The 15,815-nt window shown below is 48.2% G+C and overlaps 1 long non-coding RNA gene across 1 annotated transcript in view; it reads right to left on the reverse strand.

The window, feature by feature from the left end:
* The window catches only part of LOC134929051 (uncharacterized), a 116,828-nt gene extending 102,485 nt beyond the window's left edge, over positions 1-14,343 (reverse strand). Inside the window, exon 1 of the long non-coding RNA XR_010178238.1 lies at positions 14,270-14,343. This is a non-coding gene — a long non-coding RNA (uncharacterized LOC134929051). The remainder of the gene's footprint in view (positions 1-14,269) is intronic.
* Positions 14,344-15,815: the final 1,472 nt, after the last annotated feature.

Below are 15,815 nucleotides of genomic sequence, written 5' to 3' on the forward strand. Positions count from 1 at the left end.
CCAAGGAGAGTCCAATTGTGTCGGTTGCGATGCCTGACCTTCCCAACACTGGACAGGAAGAGCTTGCGCCTTCCACTATTTGCACGCCCCCTGCAAGTGCTGGAAGGAGCACCCGCAGTCCAGTTCCTGATAGTCAAATTGAAGATGTCACTGTTGAAGTACACCAGGATGAGGATATGGGTGTTGCTGGCGCTGGGGAGGAAATTGAGAAGGAGGATTCTGATGGTGAGGTGGTTTGTTTAAGTCAGGCACCCGGGGAGACACCTGTTGTCCATGGGACGAATATGGCCATTGACATGCCTGGTCAAAATACAAAAAAAATCACCTCTTCGGTGTGGAATTATTTCAACACAAATGCGGACAACAGGTGTCAAGCCGTGTGTTGCCTTTGTCAAGCTGTAATAAGTAGGGGTAAGGACGTTAACCACCTAGGAACATCCTCCCTTATACGTCACCTTGACCGCATTCATCAGAAGTCAGTGACAAGTTCAAAAACTTTGGATGACAGCGGAAGCAGTCCACTGACCACTAAATCCTTTCCTCTTGTAACCAAGCTCCTGCAAACCACACCACCAACTCCCTCAGTGTCAATTTCCACCTTACACTGGAAAGCCAATAGTCCTGCAGGCCATGTCACTGTCAAGTATGACGAGTCCTCTCCTGCCTGGGATTCCTCCGATGCATCATTGAGTGTAACGCCTACTGCTGCTGGCGCTGCTGTTGTTGTTGCTGGGAGTCGATCGGTATCCCAGAGGGGAAGTCGGAAGACCACTTGTACTACTTCCAGTAAGCAATTGACTGTCCAACAGTCCTTTGCGAGGAAGATGAAATATCACAGCAGTCATCCTGCTGCAAAGCGGATAACTCAGGCCTTGGCAGCCTGGGCGGTGAGAAACGTGGTTCCGGAATCCACCGTTAATTAAGAGGCAACTAGAGACTTGATTGAGGTACTGTGTCCCCGGTACCAAATACCATCTAGGTTCCATTTCTCTAGGCAGGCAATACCGAAAATGTACACAGACCTCAGAAAAAGAGTCACCAGTGTCCTAAAAAATGCAGTTGTACCCAATGTCCACTTAACCACGGACATGTGGACAAGTGGAGCAGGGCAGACTCAGGACTATATGACTGTGACAGCCCACTGGGTAAATGTATTGCCTCCCGCAGCAAGAACAGCAGCGGCGGCACCAGTAGCAGCATCTCGCAAATGCCAACTCGTTCCTAGGCAGGCTACGCTTTGTATCACTGTTTTCCATAAGAGGCACACAGCTGACAACCTCATACTGAAACTGAGGAACATCATCGCAGAATGGCTTACCCCAATTGGACTCTCCTGGGGATTTGTGACATCGGACAACGCCACCAATATTTTGCGTGCATTACATCTGGGCAAATTCTAGCACGTCCCATGTTTTGCACATACATTGAATTTGATGGTGCAGAATTATTTAAAAAATGACAGGGGCGTGCAAGAGATGCTGTCGGTGGCCCGAAGAATTGCGGGCCACTTTCGGCATTCAGCCACCGCGTGCCGAAGACTGGAGCACCACCAAACATTCCTGAACCTGCCCTGCCATCATCTGAAGCAAGAGGTGGTAACGAGGTGGAATTCAACCCTCTATATGCTTCAGAGGATGGAGGAGCAGCAAAAGGCCATTCAAGCCTATACATCTGCCCACGATATAGGCAAAGGAGGGGGAATGCACCTGACTCAAGCGCAGTGGAGAATGATTTCAACGTTGTGCAAGGTTCTGCAACCCTTTGAACTTGCCACACGTGAATTCAGTTCAGACACTGCCAGCCTGAGTCAGGTCATTTCCCTCATCAGGCTTTTGCAGAAGAAGCTGGAGATATTGAAGGAGGAGCTAAAACAGAGCGATTCCGCTAGGCATGTGGGACTTGTGGATGGAGCCCTTAATTCGCTTAACCAGGATTCACGGGTGGTCAATCTGTTGAAATCAGAGCACTACATTTTGGCCACCGTGCTTGATCCTAGATTTAAAACCTACGTTGTATCTCTCTTTCCGGCAGACACAAGTCTGCAGAGGTTTCAAGACCTGCTGGTGAGAAAATTGTCAAGTCAAGCGGAACGTGACCCGTCAACAGCTCCTCCGTCACATTCTCCCGCAACTGGGGGTGCGAGGAAAAGGCAAAGAATTCCGAGCCCACCCGCTGGCGGTGATGCAGAGCAGTCTGGAGCGAGTGCTGACATCTGGTCCGGACTGAAGGACCTACCAACGATTACTGACATGTCGTCTACTATCACTGCATATGATTCTGTCACCATTGAAAGAATGGAGGAGGATTATATGAGTGACCGCATCCAAGTAGGCACGTCAAACAGTCCGTACGTATACTGGCAGGAAAAAGAGGCAATTTGGAGGCCCTTGCACAAACTGGCTTTATTCTACCTAAGTTGCCCTCCCTCCAGTGTGTACTCCGAAAGAGTGTTTAGTGCAGCCGCTCACGTTGTCAGCAATCGGCGTACGAGGTTACTTCCAGAAAATGTGGAGAAGATGATGTTCATCAAAATGAATTATAATCAATTCCTCCGTGGAGACATTCACCAGCAGCAATTGCCTCCAGAAAGTACACAGGGATCTGAGTTGGTGGATTCCAGTGGGGACGAATTAATAATCTGTGAGGAGGGGGATGTACACAGTGAAAGGGGTGAGGAATCGGAGGATGATGATGAGGTGGACATCTTGCCTCTGTAGAGCCAGTTTGTGCAAGGAGAGATTGATTGCTTCTTTTTTGGTGGGGGCCCAAACCAACCAGTCATTTCAGTCACAGTCGTGTGGCAGACCCTGTCGCTGAAATGATGGGTTCGTTAAAGTGTGCATGTCCTGTTTATACAACATAAGGGTGGGAGGGAGGGCCCAAGGACAATTCCATCTTGCACCTCTTTTTTCTTTCATTTTTCTTTGCATCATGTGCTGTTTGGGGACTATTTTTTTTGAAGTACCATCCTGCCTGACACTGCAGTGCCACTCCTAGATGGGCCAGGTGTTTGTGTCGGCCACTTGTGTCGTTTAGCTTAGTCACACAGCGACCTTGGTGCGCCTCTTTTTTTCTTTGCATCATGTGCTGTTTGGGGACTATTTTTTCGAAGTGCCATCCTGCCTGTTAGGTTCCTGGTGCTCAGAACAAGGGAGATGTTATGAAGCGAGTCCAGAGCACCAGGACGTAATGCTGGGAAAGGGGAATGGAAAGGGAATAGCCCCTGGCGCCCTAACTCCGTTGTCTCGCCCGTGTGGTCAGAAATCCCCTGCGAGACTATGGTTGCTTGAGCCCATGGCAGCCGCGTTTGAAGGGCGGATTATGTCTGCCCAACTCCGATGCCCCCTCAGGTCTTAATGGGAGACAAAGGGAAATCCGAGACAGGGTGATAACAAGGGGCCCTCTGACTAAACAACCAGGCCAGGGGCTACAAGCTAACTGACTAAACCTGAGGTATGTGCGGTAACCCGCCAGGGAAAAGGACAACCAAAATCCACTAGTCCGTACTCCTACCCAGCACCGCTGGATACCAGAGTGGATCTGTGGGAGCGGAATCCTCCGCAAAAGCTCCGGAACACAAATAATAAAAGATAAATAATTAAGCGGCCCAAGCCGCAACACACGGCTACGCCGTGACTCACGAACACCACTGGATGTTCAAAGGTGCTCAGTCAGGACTCCAGGAACAGATGACGACTTCCGAGTACAGGACAACTGAGAACAGGAACGACCGGATACAGCAGGACTGGAAACACTTTCAGCAAACAGATTCAGCATTCAGGAAGCTCAGGAACTAGCAGGAACCAAGCTCAGAACTCAAGCAGACTGAAAACCCAGAAATATCACCAGCATCTGCGAACTGCAATCAGCCAGCATATAACAGAGAGGCCTAATTAATAATCCAGTGCAGCTGGCCTATTGCAGGACTCCAAGCTGACAAGATGCAATTAGCAGCCAGATGAGGCTGAACACATGGGAACAAGCTGCAATTGCACAGACTCACCAGCGGCAGCAGACAAGAGTAATCTAAAACAGAGCAATGGGAAATCCTGGCATGCAAGACAACTAAATAAACATAAAATAGAAATGAACCACTACCTGTGGTTCATAACAGTATCCCCTCCTTAAGGGTGAGCTCCGAGCACCCCATGACACCCACGGGGAACATAAACAGAAGTATAACATAAAATACATAACAAAAATGCAAAACAGGAATGAGCCACAACCGTGGCTCATAACATTACCCCCCCTTGAGGAGGGGTCAAAAGACCCCAAAATTCAGACTATCCAGAACAAGGGATACAAAAAAAAAAAAAACCTGACACACTGGTCTAACAGACAAGAAAACAAAAACAAGCTGTAGCAACAACTTGTAACAGTGCCCTCCCCCTAACGGTGGCCACAGGACACAAGACAAGGAGAGAAAAAAAATCTCTTTTTTTTTTTTTTTTTTTTTAAATCAAGGCAAGAGTCAAAAAATTATTTCTTTTTCTTCTTCTTCTTTTTACAAAGCTCTTTAGGTCTGACCAAGGTAATTCCCCAAACATTGTCTGAACTGATGGTACCACCCAGCAAGGCTGCGTTCAAATCAGAGACAGGTTTCTTACCCTTGGGAGCTGAACTTTCTGGTAAAGTACTATTATTAGAAGAAGAAGAAGTCAAAAAAGCACATCCTGCAGTCAAAACATCGGGCTGGGACTCTTGTGCAGAGTTTACAGTATTTGGTGGACTCTCAGCAGACAAGACGGGTGACTTAGAGGAACCTGAACCAATTTCTTTGGAACCGTATCTTTTAACAATTGCATCACAGAATGCTAGGGGATCCTGAAGAATGGGATCTTCAGCTTTCATTAGGCTGGTTGCCCACTCAGAAGGCTCTCCTCTAAAAGAATAAATCAGATAGAGCCCAAGGTTTTCTGAAGTGATGCCCAGAAATGGTCTAGACAACATAATAGTGTAATAGTGTTTGAAAAGCGCCAGAAATTGGGCGAAGTCCCCATCAAAGGTTATGGATGTTGAGATATCAGAGTCAGGATCTGTTTCCTTCTCATCTGACTGACTGGAGTGCTTTGCTAGGACCTGGTCACTATTGACCTTACTCGAGGCTGAGACTCTCTGAACCCCACCCGGGGCTGAGACTTTCTGAACCCCACCCGGGGCAGTGACTTTCTGAACCCCACCCGGGGCAGTGACTTCCGGGGACCCCGCTGGGGCAGTGGCCTCCGAGAACCCCGCTGGGGCAGTGGCCTCCGAGAACCCCGCTGGGGCAGTGGCCTCCGAGAACCCCGCTGGGGCAGTGGCCTCCGAGAACCCCGCTGGGGCAGTGGCCTCCGAGAACCCCGCTGGGGCCAGCACCTCGGATTCTTTTACTGGGACCGGGCCGTTGGCCTCCCTGACTGGGATCGGGCCATCGGCCTCCCTCTCTGAGTCGATAATTATCGAAAGTTCTCCCGGGACTATGACTTCCGGGACTTTTGCTGAAGCAATAACGTTCAGATCCTCCACTAATGCTATGCTTCTTAAGTTCTTTCCTGGGGAAGCGACTTCTAGACCCTTCTTTGGGGCTGCGTCTCTCGAGACCCCACTTGGGGATATTACTTCAAAGATCCCTTCTGGGGTTTTGCTTCTCGAGTTCCCCTCAAGAACTATGGTTTTAGAGACCCTTTCTAGGGTTGCGCTTTTCAAGTCCCTACCTGGGGTAACAGCTTCTGAGACCCCTTCCGATATGGACACCTGAACTATAATATTTGATGTCCCTCTATAAGCTAGGGCATCAGGTACCGCTCCAGCACTCTGGGCATCGGGTACCGCTCCAGCACTCTGGGCATCGGGTACCGCTCCAGCACTCTGGGCATCGGGTACCGCTCCAGCACTCTGGGCATCGGGTACCGCTCCAGCACTCTGGGCATCGGGTACCGCTCCAGCACTCTGGGCTACGGGCACCACTCCAGGACCCTGGGCTACGGGCACCACTCCAGGACCCTGGGCTACGGGCACCACTCCAGGACCCTGGGCTACGGGCACCACTCCAGGACCCTGGGCTACGGGCACCACTCCAGGACCCTGGGCAACGGGCACCACTCCAGGAACCTGGGCATCGGGCACCACTCCAGGAACCTGGGCATCGGGCACCACTCCAGGAACCTGGGCATCGGGCACCACTCCAGGAACCTGGGCATCAGGCACCACTCCAGGAACCTGGGCATCAGGCATCACTCCAGGGACTTGCAACTCCGCTTCCACAGGAACCTCAAGAGAGGAGAGAAACATTCTCTTTTGATTCCTGAATCTATAATGGGGCTCCCTTGCCCAAGGACCCCAATTATAGGACAGAGAGCTTTTTTGTGTGGGTTGTGTGACAAGTGCCTCTGCCACAGTAGAGACAGGAGTAGGTCTTGTATCATGACTCAACTTGGCCAGAGGGCAAGACTCGTCACCACACTTTGGCTTGCGCAACTCACAGGTCTGCAGATAATGGCCTAAACCCCCACAATATAGGCATAAGTTTAAGTTTCTGCGACGCAGACGCTCCTCTTCTGAGAGCCTGGGCCGCAGAAAACTTTTAAACCTTTTCTCTTCAATTAGACCAGAGGATTCTCTTGTCACCATACTGTGAGCAAGAGTCTCTTTAGAGATAGATGTACTCTCAACGACTTCTGGCAAAATGAGCAAGATTTTAGTCAGAAGGTTTTGCAGTTGCTTTAGGGATTGCTGCAAAACTTCTAGTCGCTCTGGTCTCAAAGCACTGAATACAGAGTTCAGAGCTGCGAGAGATGCCTGCAGGGCTTGCATAGTAGACATAGGAGGATTTAAAACTAGACGAGTCAAGACAAGACAAGGCAAGACAAGGCAAGGCAAGACAAGGCAAGGCAAGGCAAGGCAAGACTAAATTTTGCTAAACAAAACAAGACTTTTTTTTTTTTTTTTTTAAACACCGGACTGGATTCTAAACACCGGACTGGATTCTAAACACCGGACTGGATTCTAAACACCGGACTGGATTCAAAACACCGGACTGGATTCTAGACTAGACACTGGACTGGGCCAAAAAAGAAAAAAAAGTTTTATTTCTTTTTTGTGGTATGGCTGGTGATAATGTTAGGTTCCTGGTGCTCAGAACAAGGGAGATGTTATGAAGCGAGTCCAGAGCACCAGGACGTAATGCTGGGAAAGGGGAATGGAAAGGGAATAGCCCCTGGCGCCCTAACTCCGTTGTCTCGCCCGTGTGGTCAGAAATCCCCTGCGAGACTATGGTTGCTTGAGCCCATGGCAGCCGCGTTTGAAGGGCGGATTATGTCTGCCCAACTCCGATGCCCCCTCAGGTCTTAATGGGAGACAAAGGGAAATCCGAGACAGGGTGATAACAAGGGGCCCTCTGACTAAACAACCAGGCCAGGGGCTACAAGCTAACTGACTAAACCTGAGGTATGTGCGGTAACCCGCCAGGGAAAAGGACAACCAAAATCCACTAGTCCGTACTCCTACCCAGCACCGCTGGATACCAGAGTGGATCTGTGGGAGCGGAATCCTCCGCAAAAGCTCCGGAACACAAATAATAAAAGATAAATAATTAAGCGGCCCAAGCCGCAACACACGGCTACGCCGTGACTCACGAACACCACTGGATGTTCAAAGGTGCTCAGTCAGGACTCCAGGAACAGATGACGACTTCCGAGTACAGGACAACTGAGAACAGGAACGACCGGATACAGCAGGACTGGAAACACTTTCAGCAAACAGATTCAGCATTCAGGAAGCTCAGGAACTAGCAGGAACCAAGCTCAGAACTCAAGCAGACTGAAAACCCAGAAATATCACCAGCATCTGCGAACTGCAATCAGCCAGCATATAACAGAGAGGCCTAATTAATAATCCAGTGCAGCTGGCCTATTGCAGGACTCCAAGCTGACAAGATGCAATTAGCAGCCAGATGAGGCTGAACACATGGGAACAAGCTGCAATTGCACAGACTCACCAGCGGCAGCAGACAAGAGTAATCTAAAACAGAGCAATGGGAAATCCTGGCATGCAAGACAACTAAATAAACATAAAATAGAAATGAACCACTACCTGTGGTTCATAACAGTATCCCCTCCTTAAGGGTGAGCTCCGAGCACCCCATGACACCCACGGGGAACATAAACAGAAGTATAACATAAAATACATAACAAAAATGCAAAACAGGAATGAGCCACAACCGTGGCTCATAACACTGCCTAACACTGCAGTGCCACTCCTAGATGGGCCAGGTGTTTGTGTCGGCCACTTGTGTCGCTTAGCTTAGCCATCCAGCGACCTCGGTGCAAATTTTAGGACTAAAAATAATATTGTGAGGTGTTCAGAATAGACTGAAAATGAGTGGAAATTACGGTTATTGAGGTTAATAATACTATGGGATCAAAATGACCCCCAAATTCTATGATTTAAGCTGTTTTTGAGGGTTTTTTGTAAAAAATAACCCGAATCCAAAACACACCCGAATCCGACAAAAAATTTTCAGGGAGGTTTTGGTAAAACGCGTCCGAATCCAAAACACGCCCGCGGAACCGAATCCAAAACCAAAACTCAAAACCCGAAAAATTTTCGGTGCACATCTCTAAATTATTCCCCACAGTTATGCTTTGCCCTGTCATCTTAATATATGCATTACTACTTTGAATGCCCAACTACTCATTGTCAGGAGTTTCATGCCGTGGCCGCCACCTTCCTCTAGCTGCAGTCATGATTCCCTCCCCCCAACATGTGTAATCAGTTCCGCAGCCCAGGACTTCCAATGACCACTATTCATGTCTGCCTCTATTAAATGTCCCTTCCAAAATGGCAACAGCCTCCTCTAGCAATCTTCATAACTGTCTCCTCTAAGATGGTGGACATTTTGTGATGGACAGTTTCAACAGTATTCCATGCGAACAGCCAAACCACATGGAATATTGTGTAGAAACTGGCTGCAGGCACTCTTAGAACAGCCCTGACTGCAGTGTCTGCCCTAGCTGAGGTCCACCGGCTCTGCATCAGTGCATAACTTCCTATGACATGCTGCTGTCCCCAGGTGTTACCCTCTGCTTTCTCTGGTCAGTGTTCCCTGCAACAGGCAGTCAGTTTCCCTACTTGTCCAGAGCGTGCGCCACACCAGAGTTCCCCCTAGAATCAGAGCAAGGGAGCAGCCATGATTCATTCTGTCACCTGAATACTTTCAGCCACTGAGCAAACTGTTTCTAGTCCACTGACTGCAGCAACCAATGGACTGACAGTATTGCCTATAAAGGGAGCTTCCTAGACACTCTCAAGCTGCCTTTACAACTCTCCTGAAGTCACAGCTGTGTGTTGAACTCCCTGATATTCTGTGTCAGTATGGTTTCAGTCCATTTGTATCCATTTCCAGTTTGGATGCTTCATAGACTCTGCTCTATATATCTATCCAGCAACAGTCCAGTTAATTATCCAGTTCCAGATGGTTACCAATTCAGTTCCACTCTGGTCACCAATCCTGTTCCAGTCTGGTTACCTATCTGGATCCAGTCCGGTTGCCAATCCAGTTCCACTCTGGTCACCTAACCAGTTCCAGCCTGGTCATCTATCCAGTTCTAGTCCTGTTCCAATCTTGTTCCAGCCCAGTCATCAATCTAGCTCAAGTTCAGTCATGATCTGGTACCATACCAGTTCCAGTGTGGTTATCATCTGGTTCCATTCCGGTCACCCATCCTACTCCAGTCCGGTTATCAATCCAGTTCCAGGTCAATCATCATCCGGTTTCCAGTCCAGTCACTTATCCAGTTCCAGTCCAGTCATCAGTCCGGTTCCAGTTCAGTCACTGTTCCAGTTCCTGTGCAATAAAATGTACAATTTCTTTACTTTATCACATTATCAGGCCTACCACTACTAAAGTATCTACACTTCAGTCCAAGTCAACTAGGCTGCAGCCTCTGCTGTTGCACACTGCTTCCTAGCATCATGAGCAGAAGCTGGATTAAGTCACCCAGCTTTCTCCACACTCCATCTCTGTAAGCTCAAGCCGCTCATGCCACTGGCAAATTTATAGTGGGTGCAGTGTGTGGGGGGCCCACACAGCACACCCTGCACCCATTTTTTTCAATACTTAACCTCCGGAGTCCTGTGTTGGCAGCAGTAGCACTGCAGAAATCAACAGGCTAGTGACACGGCGGCCATTTTCCAGTTGTTATACACATTTACCATGAGGTAATCACTGGGAAAATGACAGCACTAGGGTTCCCTTGTGACCTGAATACCCAGAGCTACAGCACTGCCAGCTAGAGAGGATGGGGCTCAGATGAAGTCTGCACATGGGCCTCCTCCTCTCTAGCTTTTCCCCTAACTCATGCCTTTTCCCAGCCAGAACCAACCCCTTAGGTCTGCCACTTAGTTACAGCTGTGAGGAAATGAAGGAGCTAGACTCTTGCTGGACTTGTGCTAGACTGACCCACTAGGAGATTAAACTGCTAAGAATTATTTAGTAGCAGTTTTGCTAATTTTTCGTTTGCAATTCTGCTAAGCTAAGATACACTCCCAGAGGGTGGCGGCCTAGCGTGTGCAATGCTGCTGAAAACAGCTAGCGAGCGATCAACTCGGAATGAGGGCCCTTACCATTTTTATGATATGCATAAGCTTTGTAAAAAAGGTAAAATGTTACCATAATTTGTAATTCTATTAGTTTCCATTATTTGTAGGTACAGTATCATTAATAAAATGTTACATTTTGCTAACATTGTCTTTAATATAAAATATTAAACTTCTTATAGAAATATTAAATAGCCGATATTGTTTGACTTAGTTTAGTGAGACTTTACTGCTACCAGTTGGCTATTAATTAGTACATTAATAAATTAATTAGTAAATTAATTAATATGCGTGCTGCGTGTTTAAAATATTTTGAGTCCTTTTCTGCACATGCAAATAGCGCTGCCATATAAATATTACACCAATTGTGTACATTCTTGATTACATCCTTGCTGCAGTCATGCTTAACAATCCTTAATGTCATGCCATGCTGTAATGGGACTTGGTAGCGCCTAGTGTCTTTTTTTTTTTTTTCTTTCTGAAAATGCATCTTAGACTCACAGTAATGTAATAGGATGCACAATGCAGCATGCCTATATTCTGTGTGCAATAGTGTCTGTATCTGCTCCTGAAATACCACATTACAGTGTTTTCCATGAATACACTGTAGCATAGCATTCTGTATGCAAATACAGTCACAGTCACACACACAATATAGGCATGCTGCATATTATTTTAATCAGCAGAAACTAATTGTGTGTCCTATTACATTACTTTGTTTCTAAGAAGCATTGCCATGGAAAAATGCCAAAAAAGATGCTGGCGCTATTGAGTAACATGGCACTCACGTGTTATGTGTAACGCGACGTGTAGCGCATGGAGCAAAGATGAAAGAAGACACATCTGTATACTGTTTTAATGTATACTTGTGGGAATGTCTTCTGCTCTTTAGAACAAATATTATTGTGATGATAATGTATGTACCCCCAACAAATATTCTAATGATGGAACATACTGTATTTTAAAATCAGAAATATGATATGTTTTCTGGAAAATGTGTTTTCCACAAGAGTACTTCAGCTCAAAACATCGTACATGCAGTTAAAAGGCATTTCCCCTTGACTATAACTTTTGACACTATACTTTCTTTCTTACACAGTTATACAAGTAGAAGTTGCTTTGTAAGCATTTCAAACTTACCTGGCGGGGAAGCAATCAAAATACATACTTCTATAATAAAGTGAAAACGCACAGTCATTTATATTTAGGAAGCACATACTGTACATGCAGGTGCTAGGGTGTTCGGCGCCCCCCTGCAAACTATAAATTTGTGCCCTTCCATATTTCACAAAGGAACAGCGTGTGCTGAAGGGACAGTGTGTGCCAGGCATCGCTTCCGGACGGTGCCAGTGTCTGAGAGGCAGGTTGACCTGTACTCGCACTGATCATCAGTGACCAGCAGCAGACTGGCAGTAGGAGACCTTAACACACCACAGAAACAGAAGTGTCTGCAGCTGCTGCTGGTCTACTGGATCATGTAAGCAGAGCAGATTTATGGAGACGCTGCATTCAACAGGCTGCAGGGTCAGAGCTATACATTTTGGCACCCTGTGCCAGAAAGAGAATTCGTGCCCACCTCCTCCCCCCATATTTAAAACAGTGACAGAGCGCGCCGAATGTGTGTGGCAAAAATATAGGGACATGGCTTCATGCGGAAGGGGCATGGTCACAATATAATACCAATTCATATTACGCCGCACAGTAGTCTCCATTATTCAAATTACGCCACACTGTAAGACTACTTATGGGGGTGCTCAAGGTAGAGTCCCTTTTACACATTACACATTACTCCAGGTAGAGACCTCTTTTACACATTACTCCAGGTAGAGACCTCTTTTACACATTACGCATTACTCCAGGTAGAGACCTCTTTTACACATTACTCCAGGTAGAGTCCCATTTATACATTACACATTACTCCAGGTAAAGTCCCTTTTACACATTGCTCCAGGTAGAGTCCCCTTTACAGATTACAGCAGGTAGGGCCCATGTCACTGATCCAGGTAAAGCCCCCTTTACACGTGTGTGTGTGTGTGTGTGTGTGTGTGTGTGTGTGTGTGTGTGTGTGTGTGTCTGTAATTATACTTAAGTTTTGCTCTGAAGCACCAGCCAGGACGGGTGGACTGTACCAAAGGATGGGAATCTGCAGCACTGCCTGGCTATCTATGTCACAAATAGCTGGGCGCTGAAGCTACAGTACCATGCGGCAGACGGACAGACATAGGGCCTAATTCAGCATGGGTTGTAGTTGCAGGAAAAATTGCACAACTACAACCCTTTACACTGACATGCGTGGGTATGCAGTTTAAGACCTTGAACATGCACGCACCTGCGTATGCGCAAGGGCACAGGTGCTGATATCGATCAACAGCAATTTTAGCAACATTGCGATTTATGCTGAATCACCCCCATAGTGTTGAGGCTGCTGCCAGCAGTTCTGCGCCCAAAGTGCATATGCGCTGTGCGTCAGGCACCAATGACAAAGCACTAGTTTGGTACCGTGCAGGATTTTGCAGGGGAGGGGGGCACAGTGACTGGGCGAGAACACGGGGGTGGGGTTTACACAATAACTGGATGACACAGTGACTGGTACAGAACCCAGAGGGGGTGTGACAGAGTGACCGATGATGAGGGGTAACACAATGACATGGGGGGTGGGGTGACAGTGACAGAACATGGGGAGGGTGTGACACAGTGACAGAACACAGGGGGGTGACACAGTGACAGAACATGGGGGTGTGTGAAACAGTGACAGAACATGGGGGGTGACACAGTGACAGAACACGGGGGGGGGGTTACACAGTGACAGAACACGGGGGTGACACAGTGACAGAACACGGGGGGGTGGTGACACAGTGACAGAACACGGGGGGTGGTGATAAAGTGACAGAACACGGGGGGTGGTGACACAGTGACAAAACATGGGGTGGTGGTGATAAAGTGACAGAACACGGGGGGTGGTGATAAAGTGACAGAACACGGGGGGTGGTGAGACAGTGACAAAACACAGCGGGGTGATGAGACAGTGACAAAACAAACACGGGGGGGGGGGTGACCCAGTGACAAAACATGGGGGTGTGTGACACAGTGACAAAACAGGGGGGGTGACACAGTGACAAAACACGGGGGGTGTCACAGTGACAAAACAAGAGGGGGTGACCCAGTGACAGAAGATGGGGGGGTGACACAGTGACAGAACACAGGGGGGTGACACAGTCACAGAGCACGGGGCAGTGACACAGTGACAGAACACGGGGGGGGGTGACACAGTGACAGAACATGGGGGGGACATACAGTGACAGAACACGGGGGGGTGACACAGTGACAGAACACACAGGGGGTTGACAAAGTGACAGAACACAGAGGGGGTTCACAGAGTGACAGAAGACATGGGGGTGACAGTGACGGAACACGGGGGGTGACATAGTGATAGAACACAGTGTTACACAGTGACAAATATGTGGGGGTGGGGACAGCGAGACTTCAACGTATTTGCACTATCAATTAAATCCCATTTCCTCCACCGGGCCAGATTTCACCCTCTGTCACAATGTGTTACCCCCCCTCAACCTAACAACATTCGGACACCCCTACACACACACACACACACACACACACACACACACACACACACACACACACACACACACACACACACTTTATTTCTCTCACTCACTCTTTTCCATACACTTACTGATCTTTCTGGCCGTCTGTCTTGCTGTATGGCTGGCAGGCAGCAGGATCTGCAGCAGCCTGTTCCCGTGTAGCTCCGCCCCCTTAGGCCCCGCTTAGCTCCGCCCCCTCAGCGGCATGTAGCCCGGTCCCCTTTTGCCCTTAACACAGCCGCTGTCACAGGGGAGGGGGGAGGAGGAGGCTCCAAGTTGCCAGCGCTGCTGCCTGTCAGTGTGACAGACACACCAGCCGGCAGCAGCAGAGGAGACAGGCGGCGCACTGGCGCAGCAGGGATGCAAAGCAGGGAGCGCCTCTCCTGCCTGGTGCCTACCTGCTTTGCTTTCCTTTGCTGAGTGGGTAGCGCCGGGATTGTGTACATGCTTAGAAAGAATTTAAACTAGCATAGATTTACCTTGTGAATAACTGAACACACTTCACAAGAAATGGTATAAAACAATAAAAATAAGAAAAAAAAGATTTATTAGTACAAGCTCTTTTTTTCTTGGCATTTTAAAAAGTTTTATATTTCAGAAGATGAACATTAACTTCACCATCTTGAATATTGAGGAATAATCTCTGATTTATTTTTCTTTTGTACATACAGTACTGTATGATTATTTTCTTAAGCATGGGTGGCATTTGATATCCCGGCTGTCCATGACACCCCTGGAGGGAGAATAAATAGCATGGCTCGAGTAGCACGTCACCATTCCCGCAGCATTGCTAGCGCAGCGAGCCCGCAAGGGGCTCTTTTGCGCTTGCCCCGCTGCTGGAATTCCGGCGGTCGGGATCCCGGCGCCGGTATGCTGAGCGGCGGGATCCCGACAGCCGGAAAAGCGTATTAGACCCCTTAAGCACAATGTCTTAGGCTAGAGTGATCTGGCACTGGAATACTGTCAAGGAGACACCTAACTCCCACGTCACTGCCTGCTACCATCACTAACTCTCTCATACAGCTGTAGTATCCAGTGTGCTGCCTTGTTATTCAGTGTGTTGGAGTAAGGAACAAGGGGCCTGATTCAGATGTGATTGGAGAGTTAATCGCTGCTGCTTCCTTAGAAGCAACAGTAATGCTTTAGTATAGTAATGCAGCAGGAGGCATCTGATATAAGTAGATGTCTCCTGTTTGTATGATAGATTCATTCTGTGTACTAGTATGCAACATTGGATCGCCTGCTATACCATTGGCTGGCTGCATTACCCATGGGGTTGCGCAAGCCAGCAATTGCAGTTATTACCAAAAGGCCAGGAAGTCTCCATCTTCCAGTGGAGAGCCTTGCCTTGTCAGTCCCCCAAAATGAAGGTGAAATGCCTTTTTTTGGGAAAATGGCAGCTGGCAACACCCCCTCCCCACTCCCGAACAATGTTACTTTGCGCTATGTGCCGCACCTCCAATCACATCTAAATCAGGCCCAAGGTGCAACATGTCAGCTCCACTCTGCTTGCAGCCAATTAGACTAGAGACCTCTGGTGTTCTGCAACCTTCATGCTTGAATTATTTCATGCCTTGTGCCTGCCCCTGGAATATGACATTTTGGAGACATAACCATATGCCATGCCCTTGTTTC

The sequence above is a fragment of the Pseudophryne corroboree genome, chromosome 5, assembly GCF_028390025.1.
Source record: "Pseudophryne corroboree isolate aPseCor3 chromosome 5, aPseCor3.hap2, whole genome shotgun sequence".
Lineage (NCBI taxonomy): Eukaryota > Metazoa > Chordata > Amphibia > Anura > Myobatrachidae > Pseudophryne > Pseudophryne corroboree.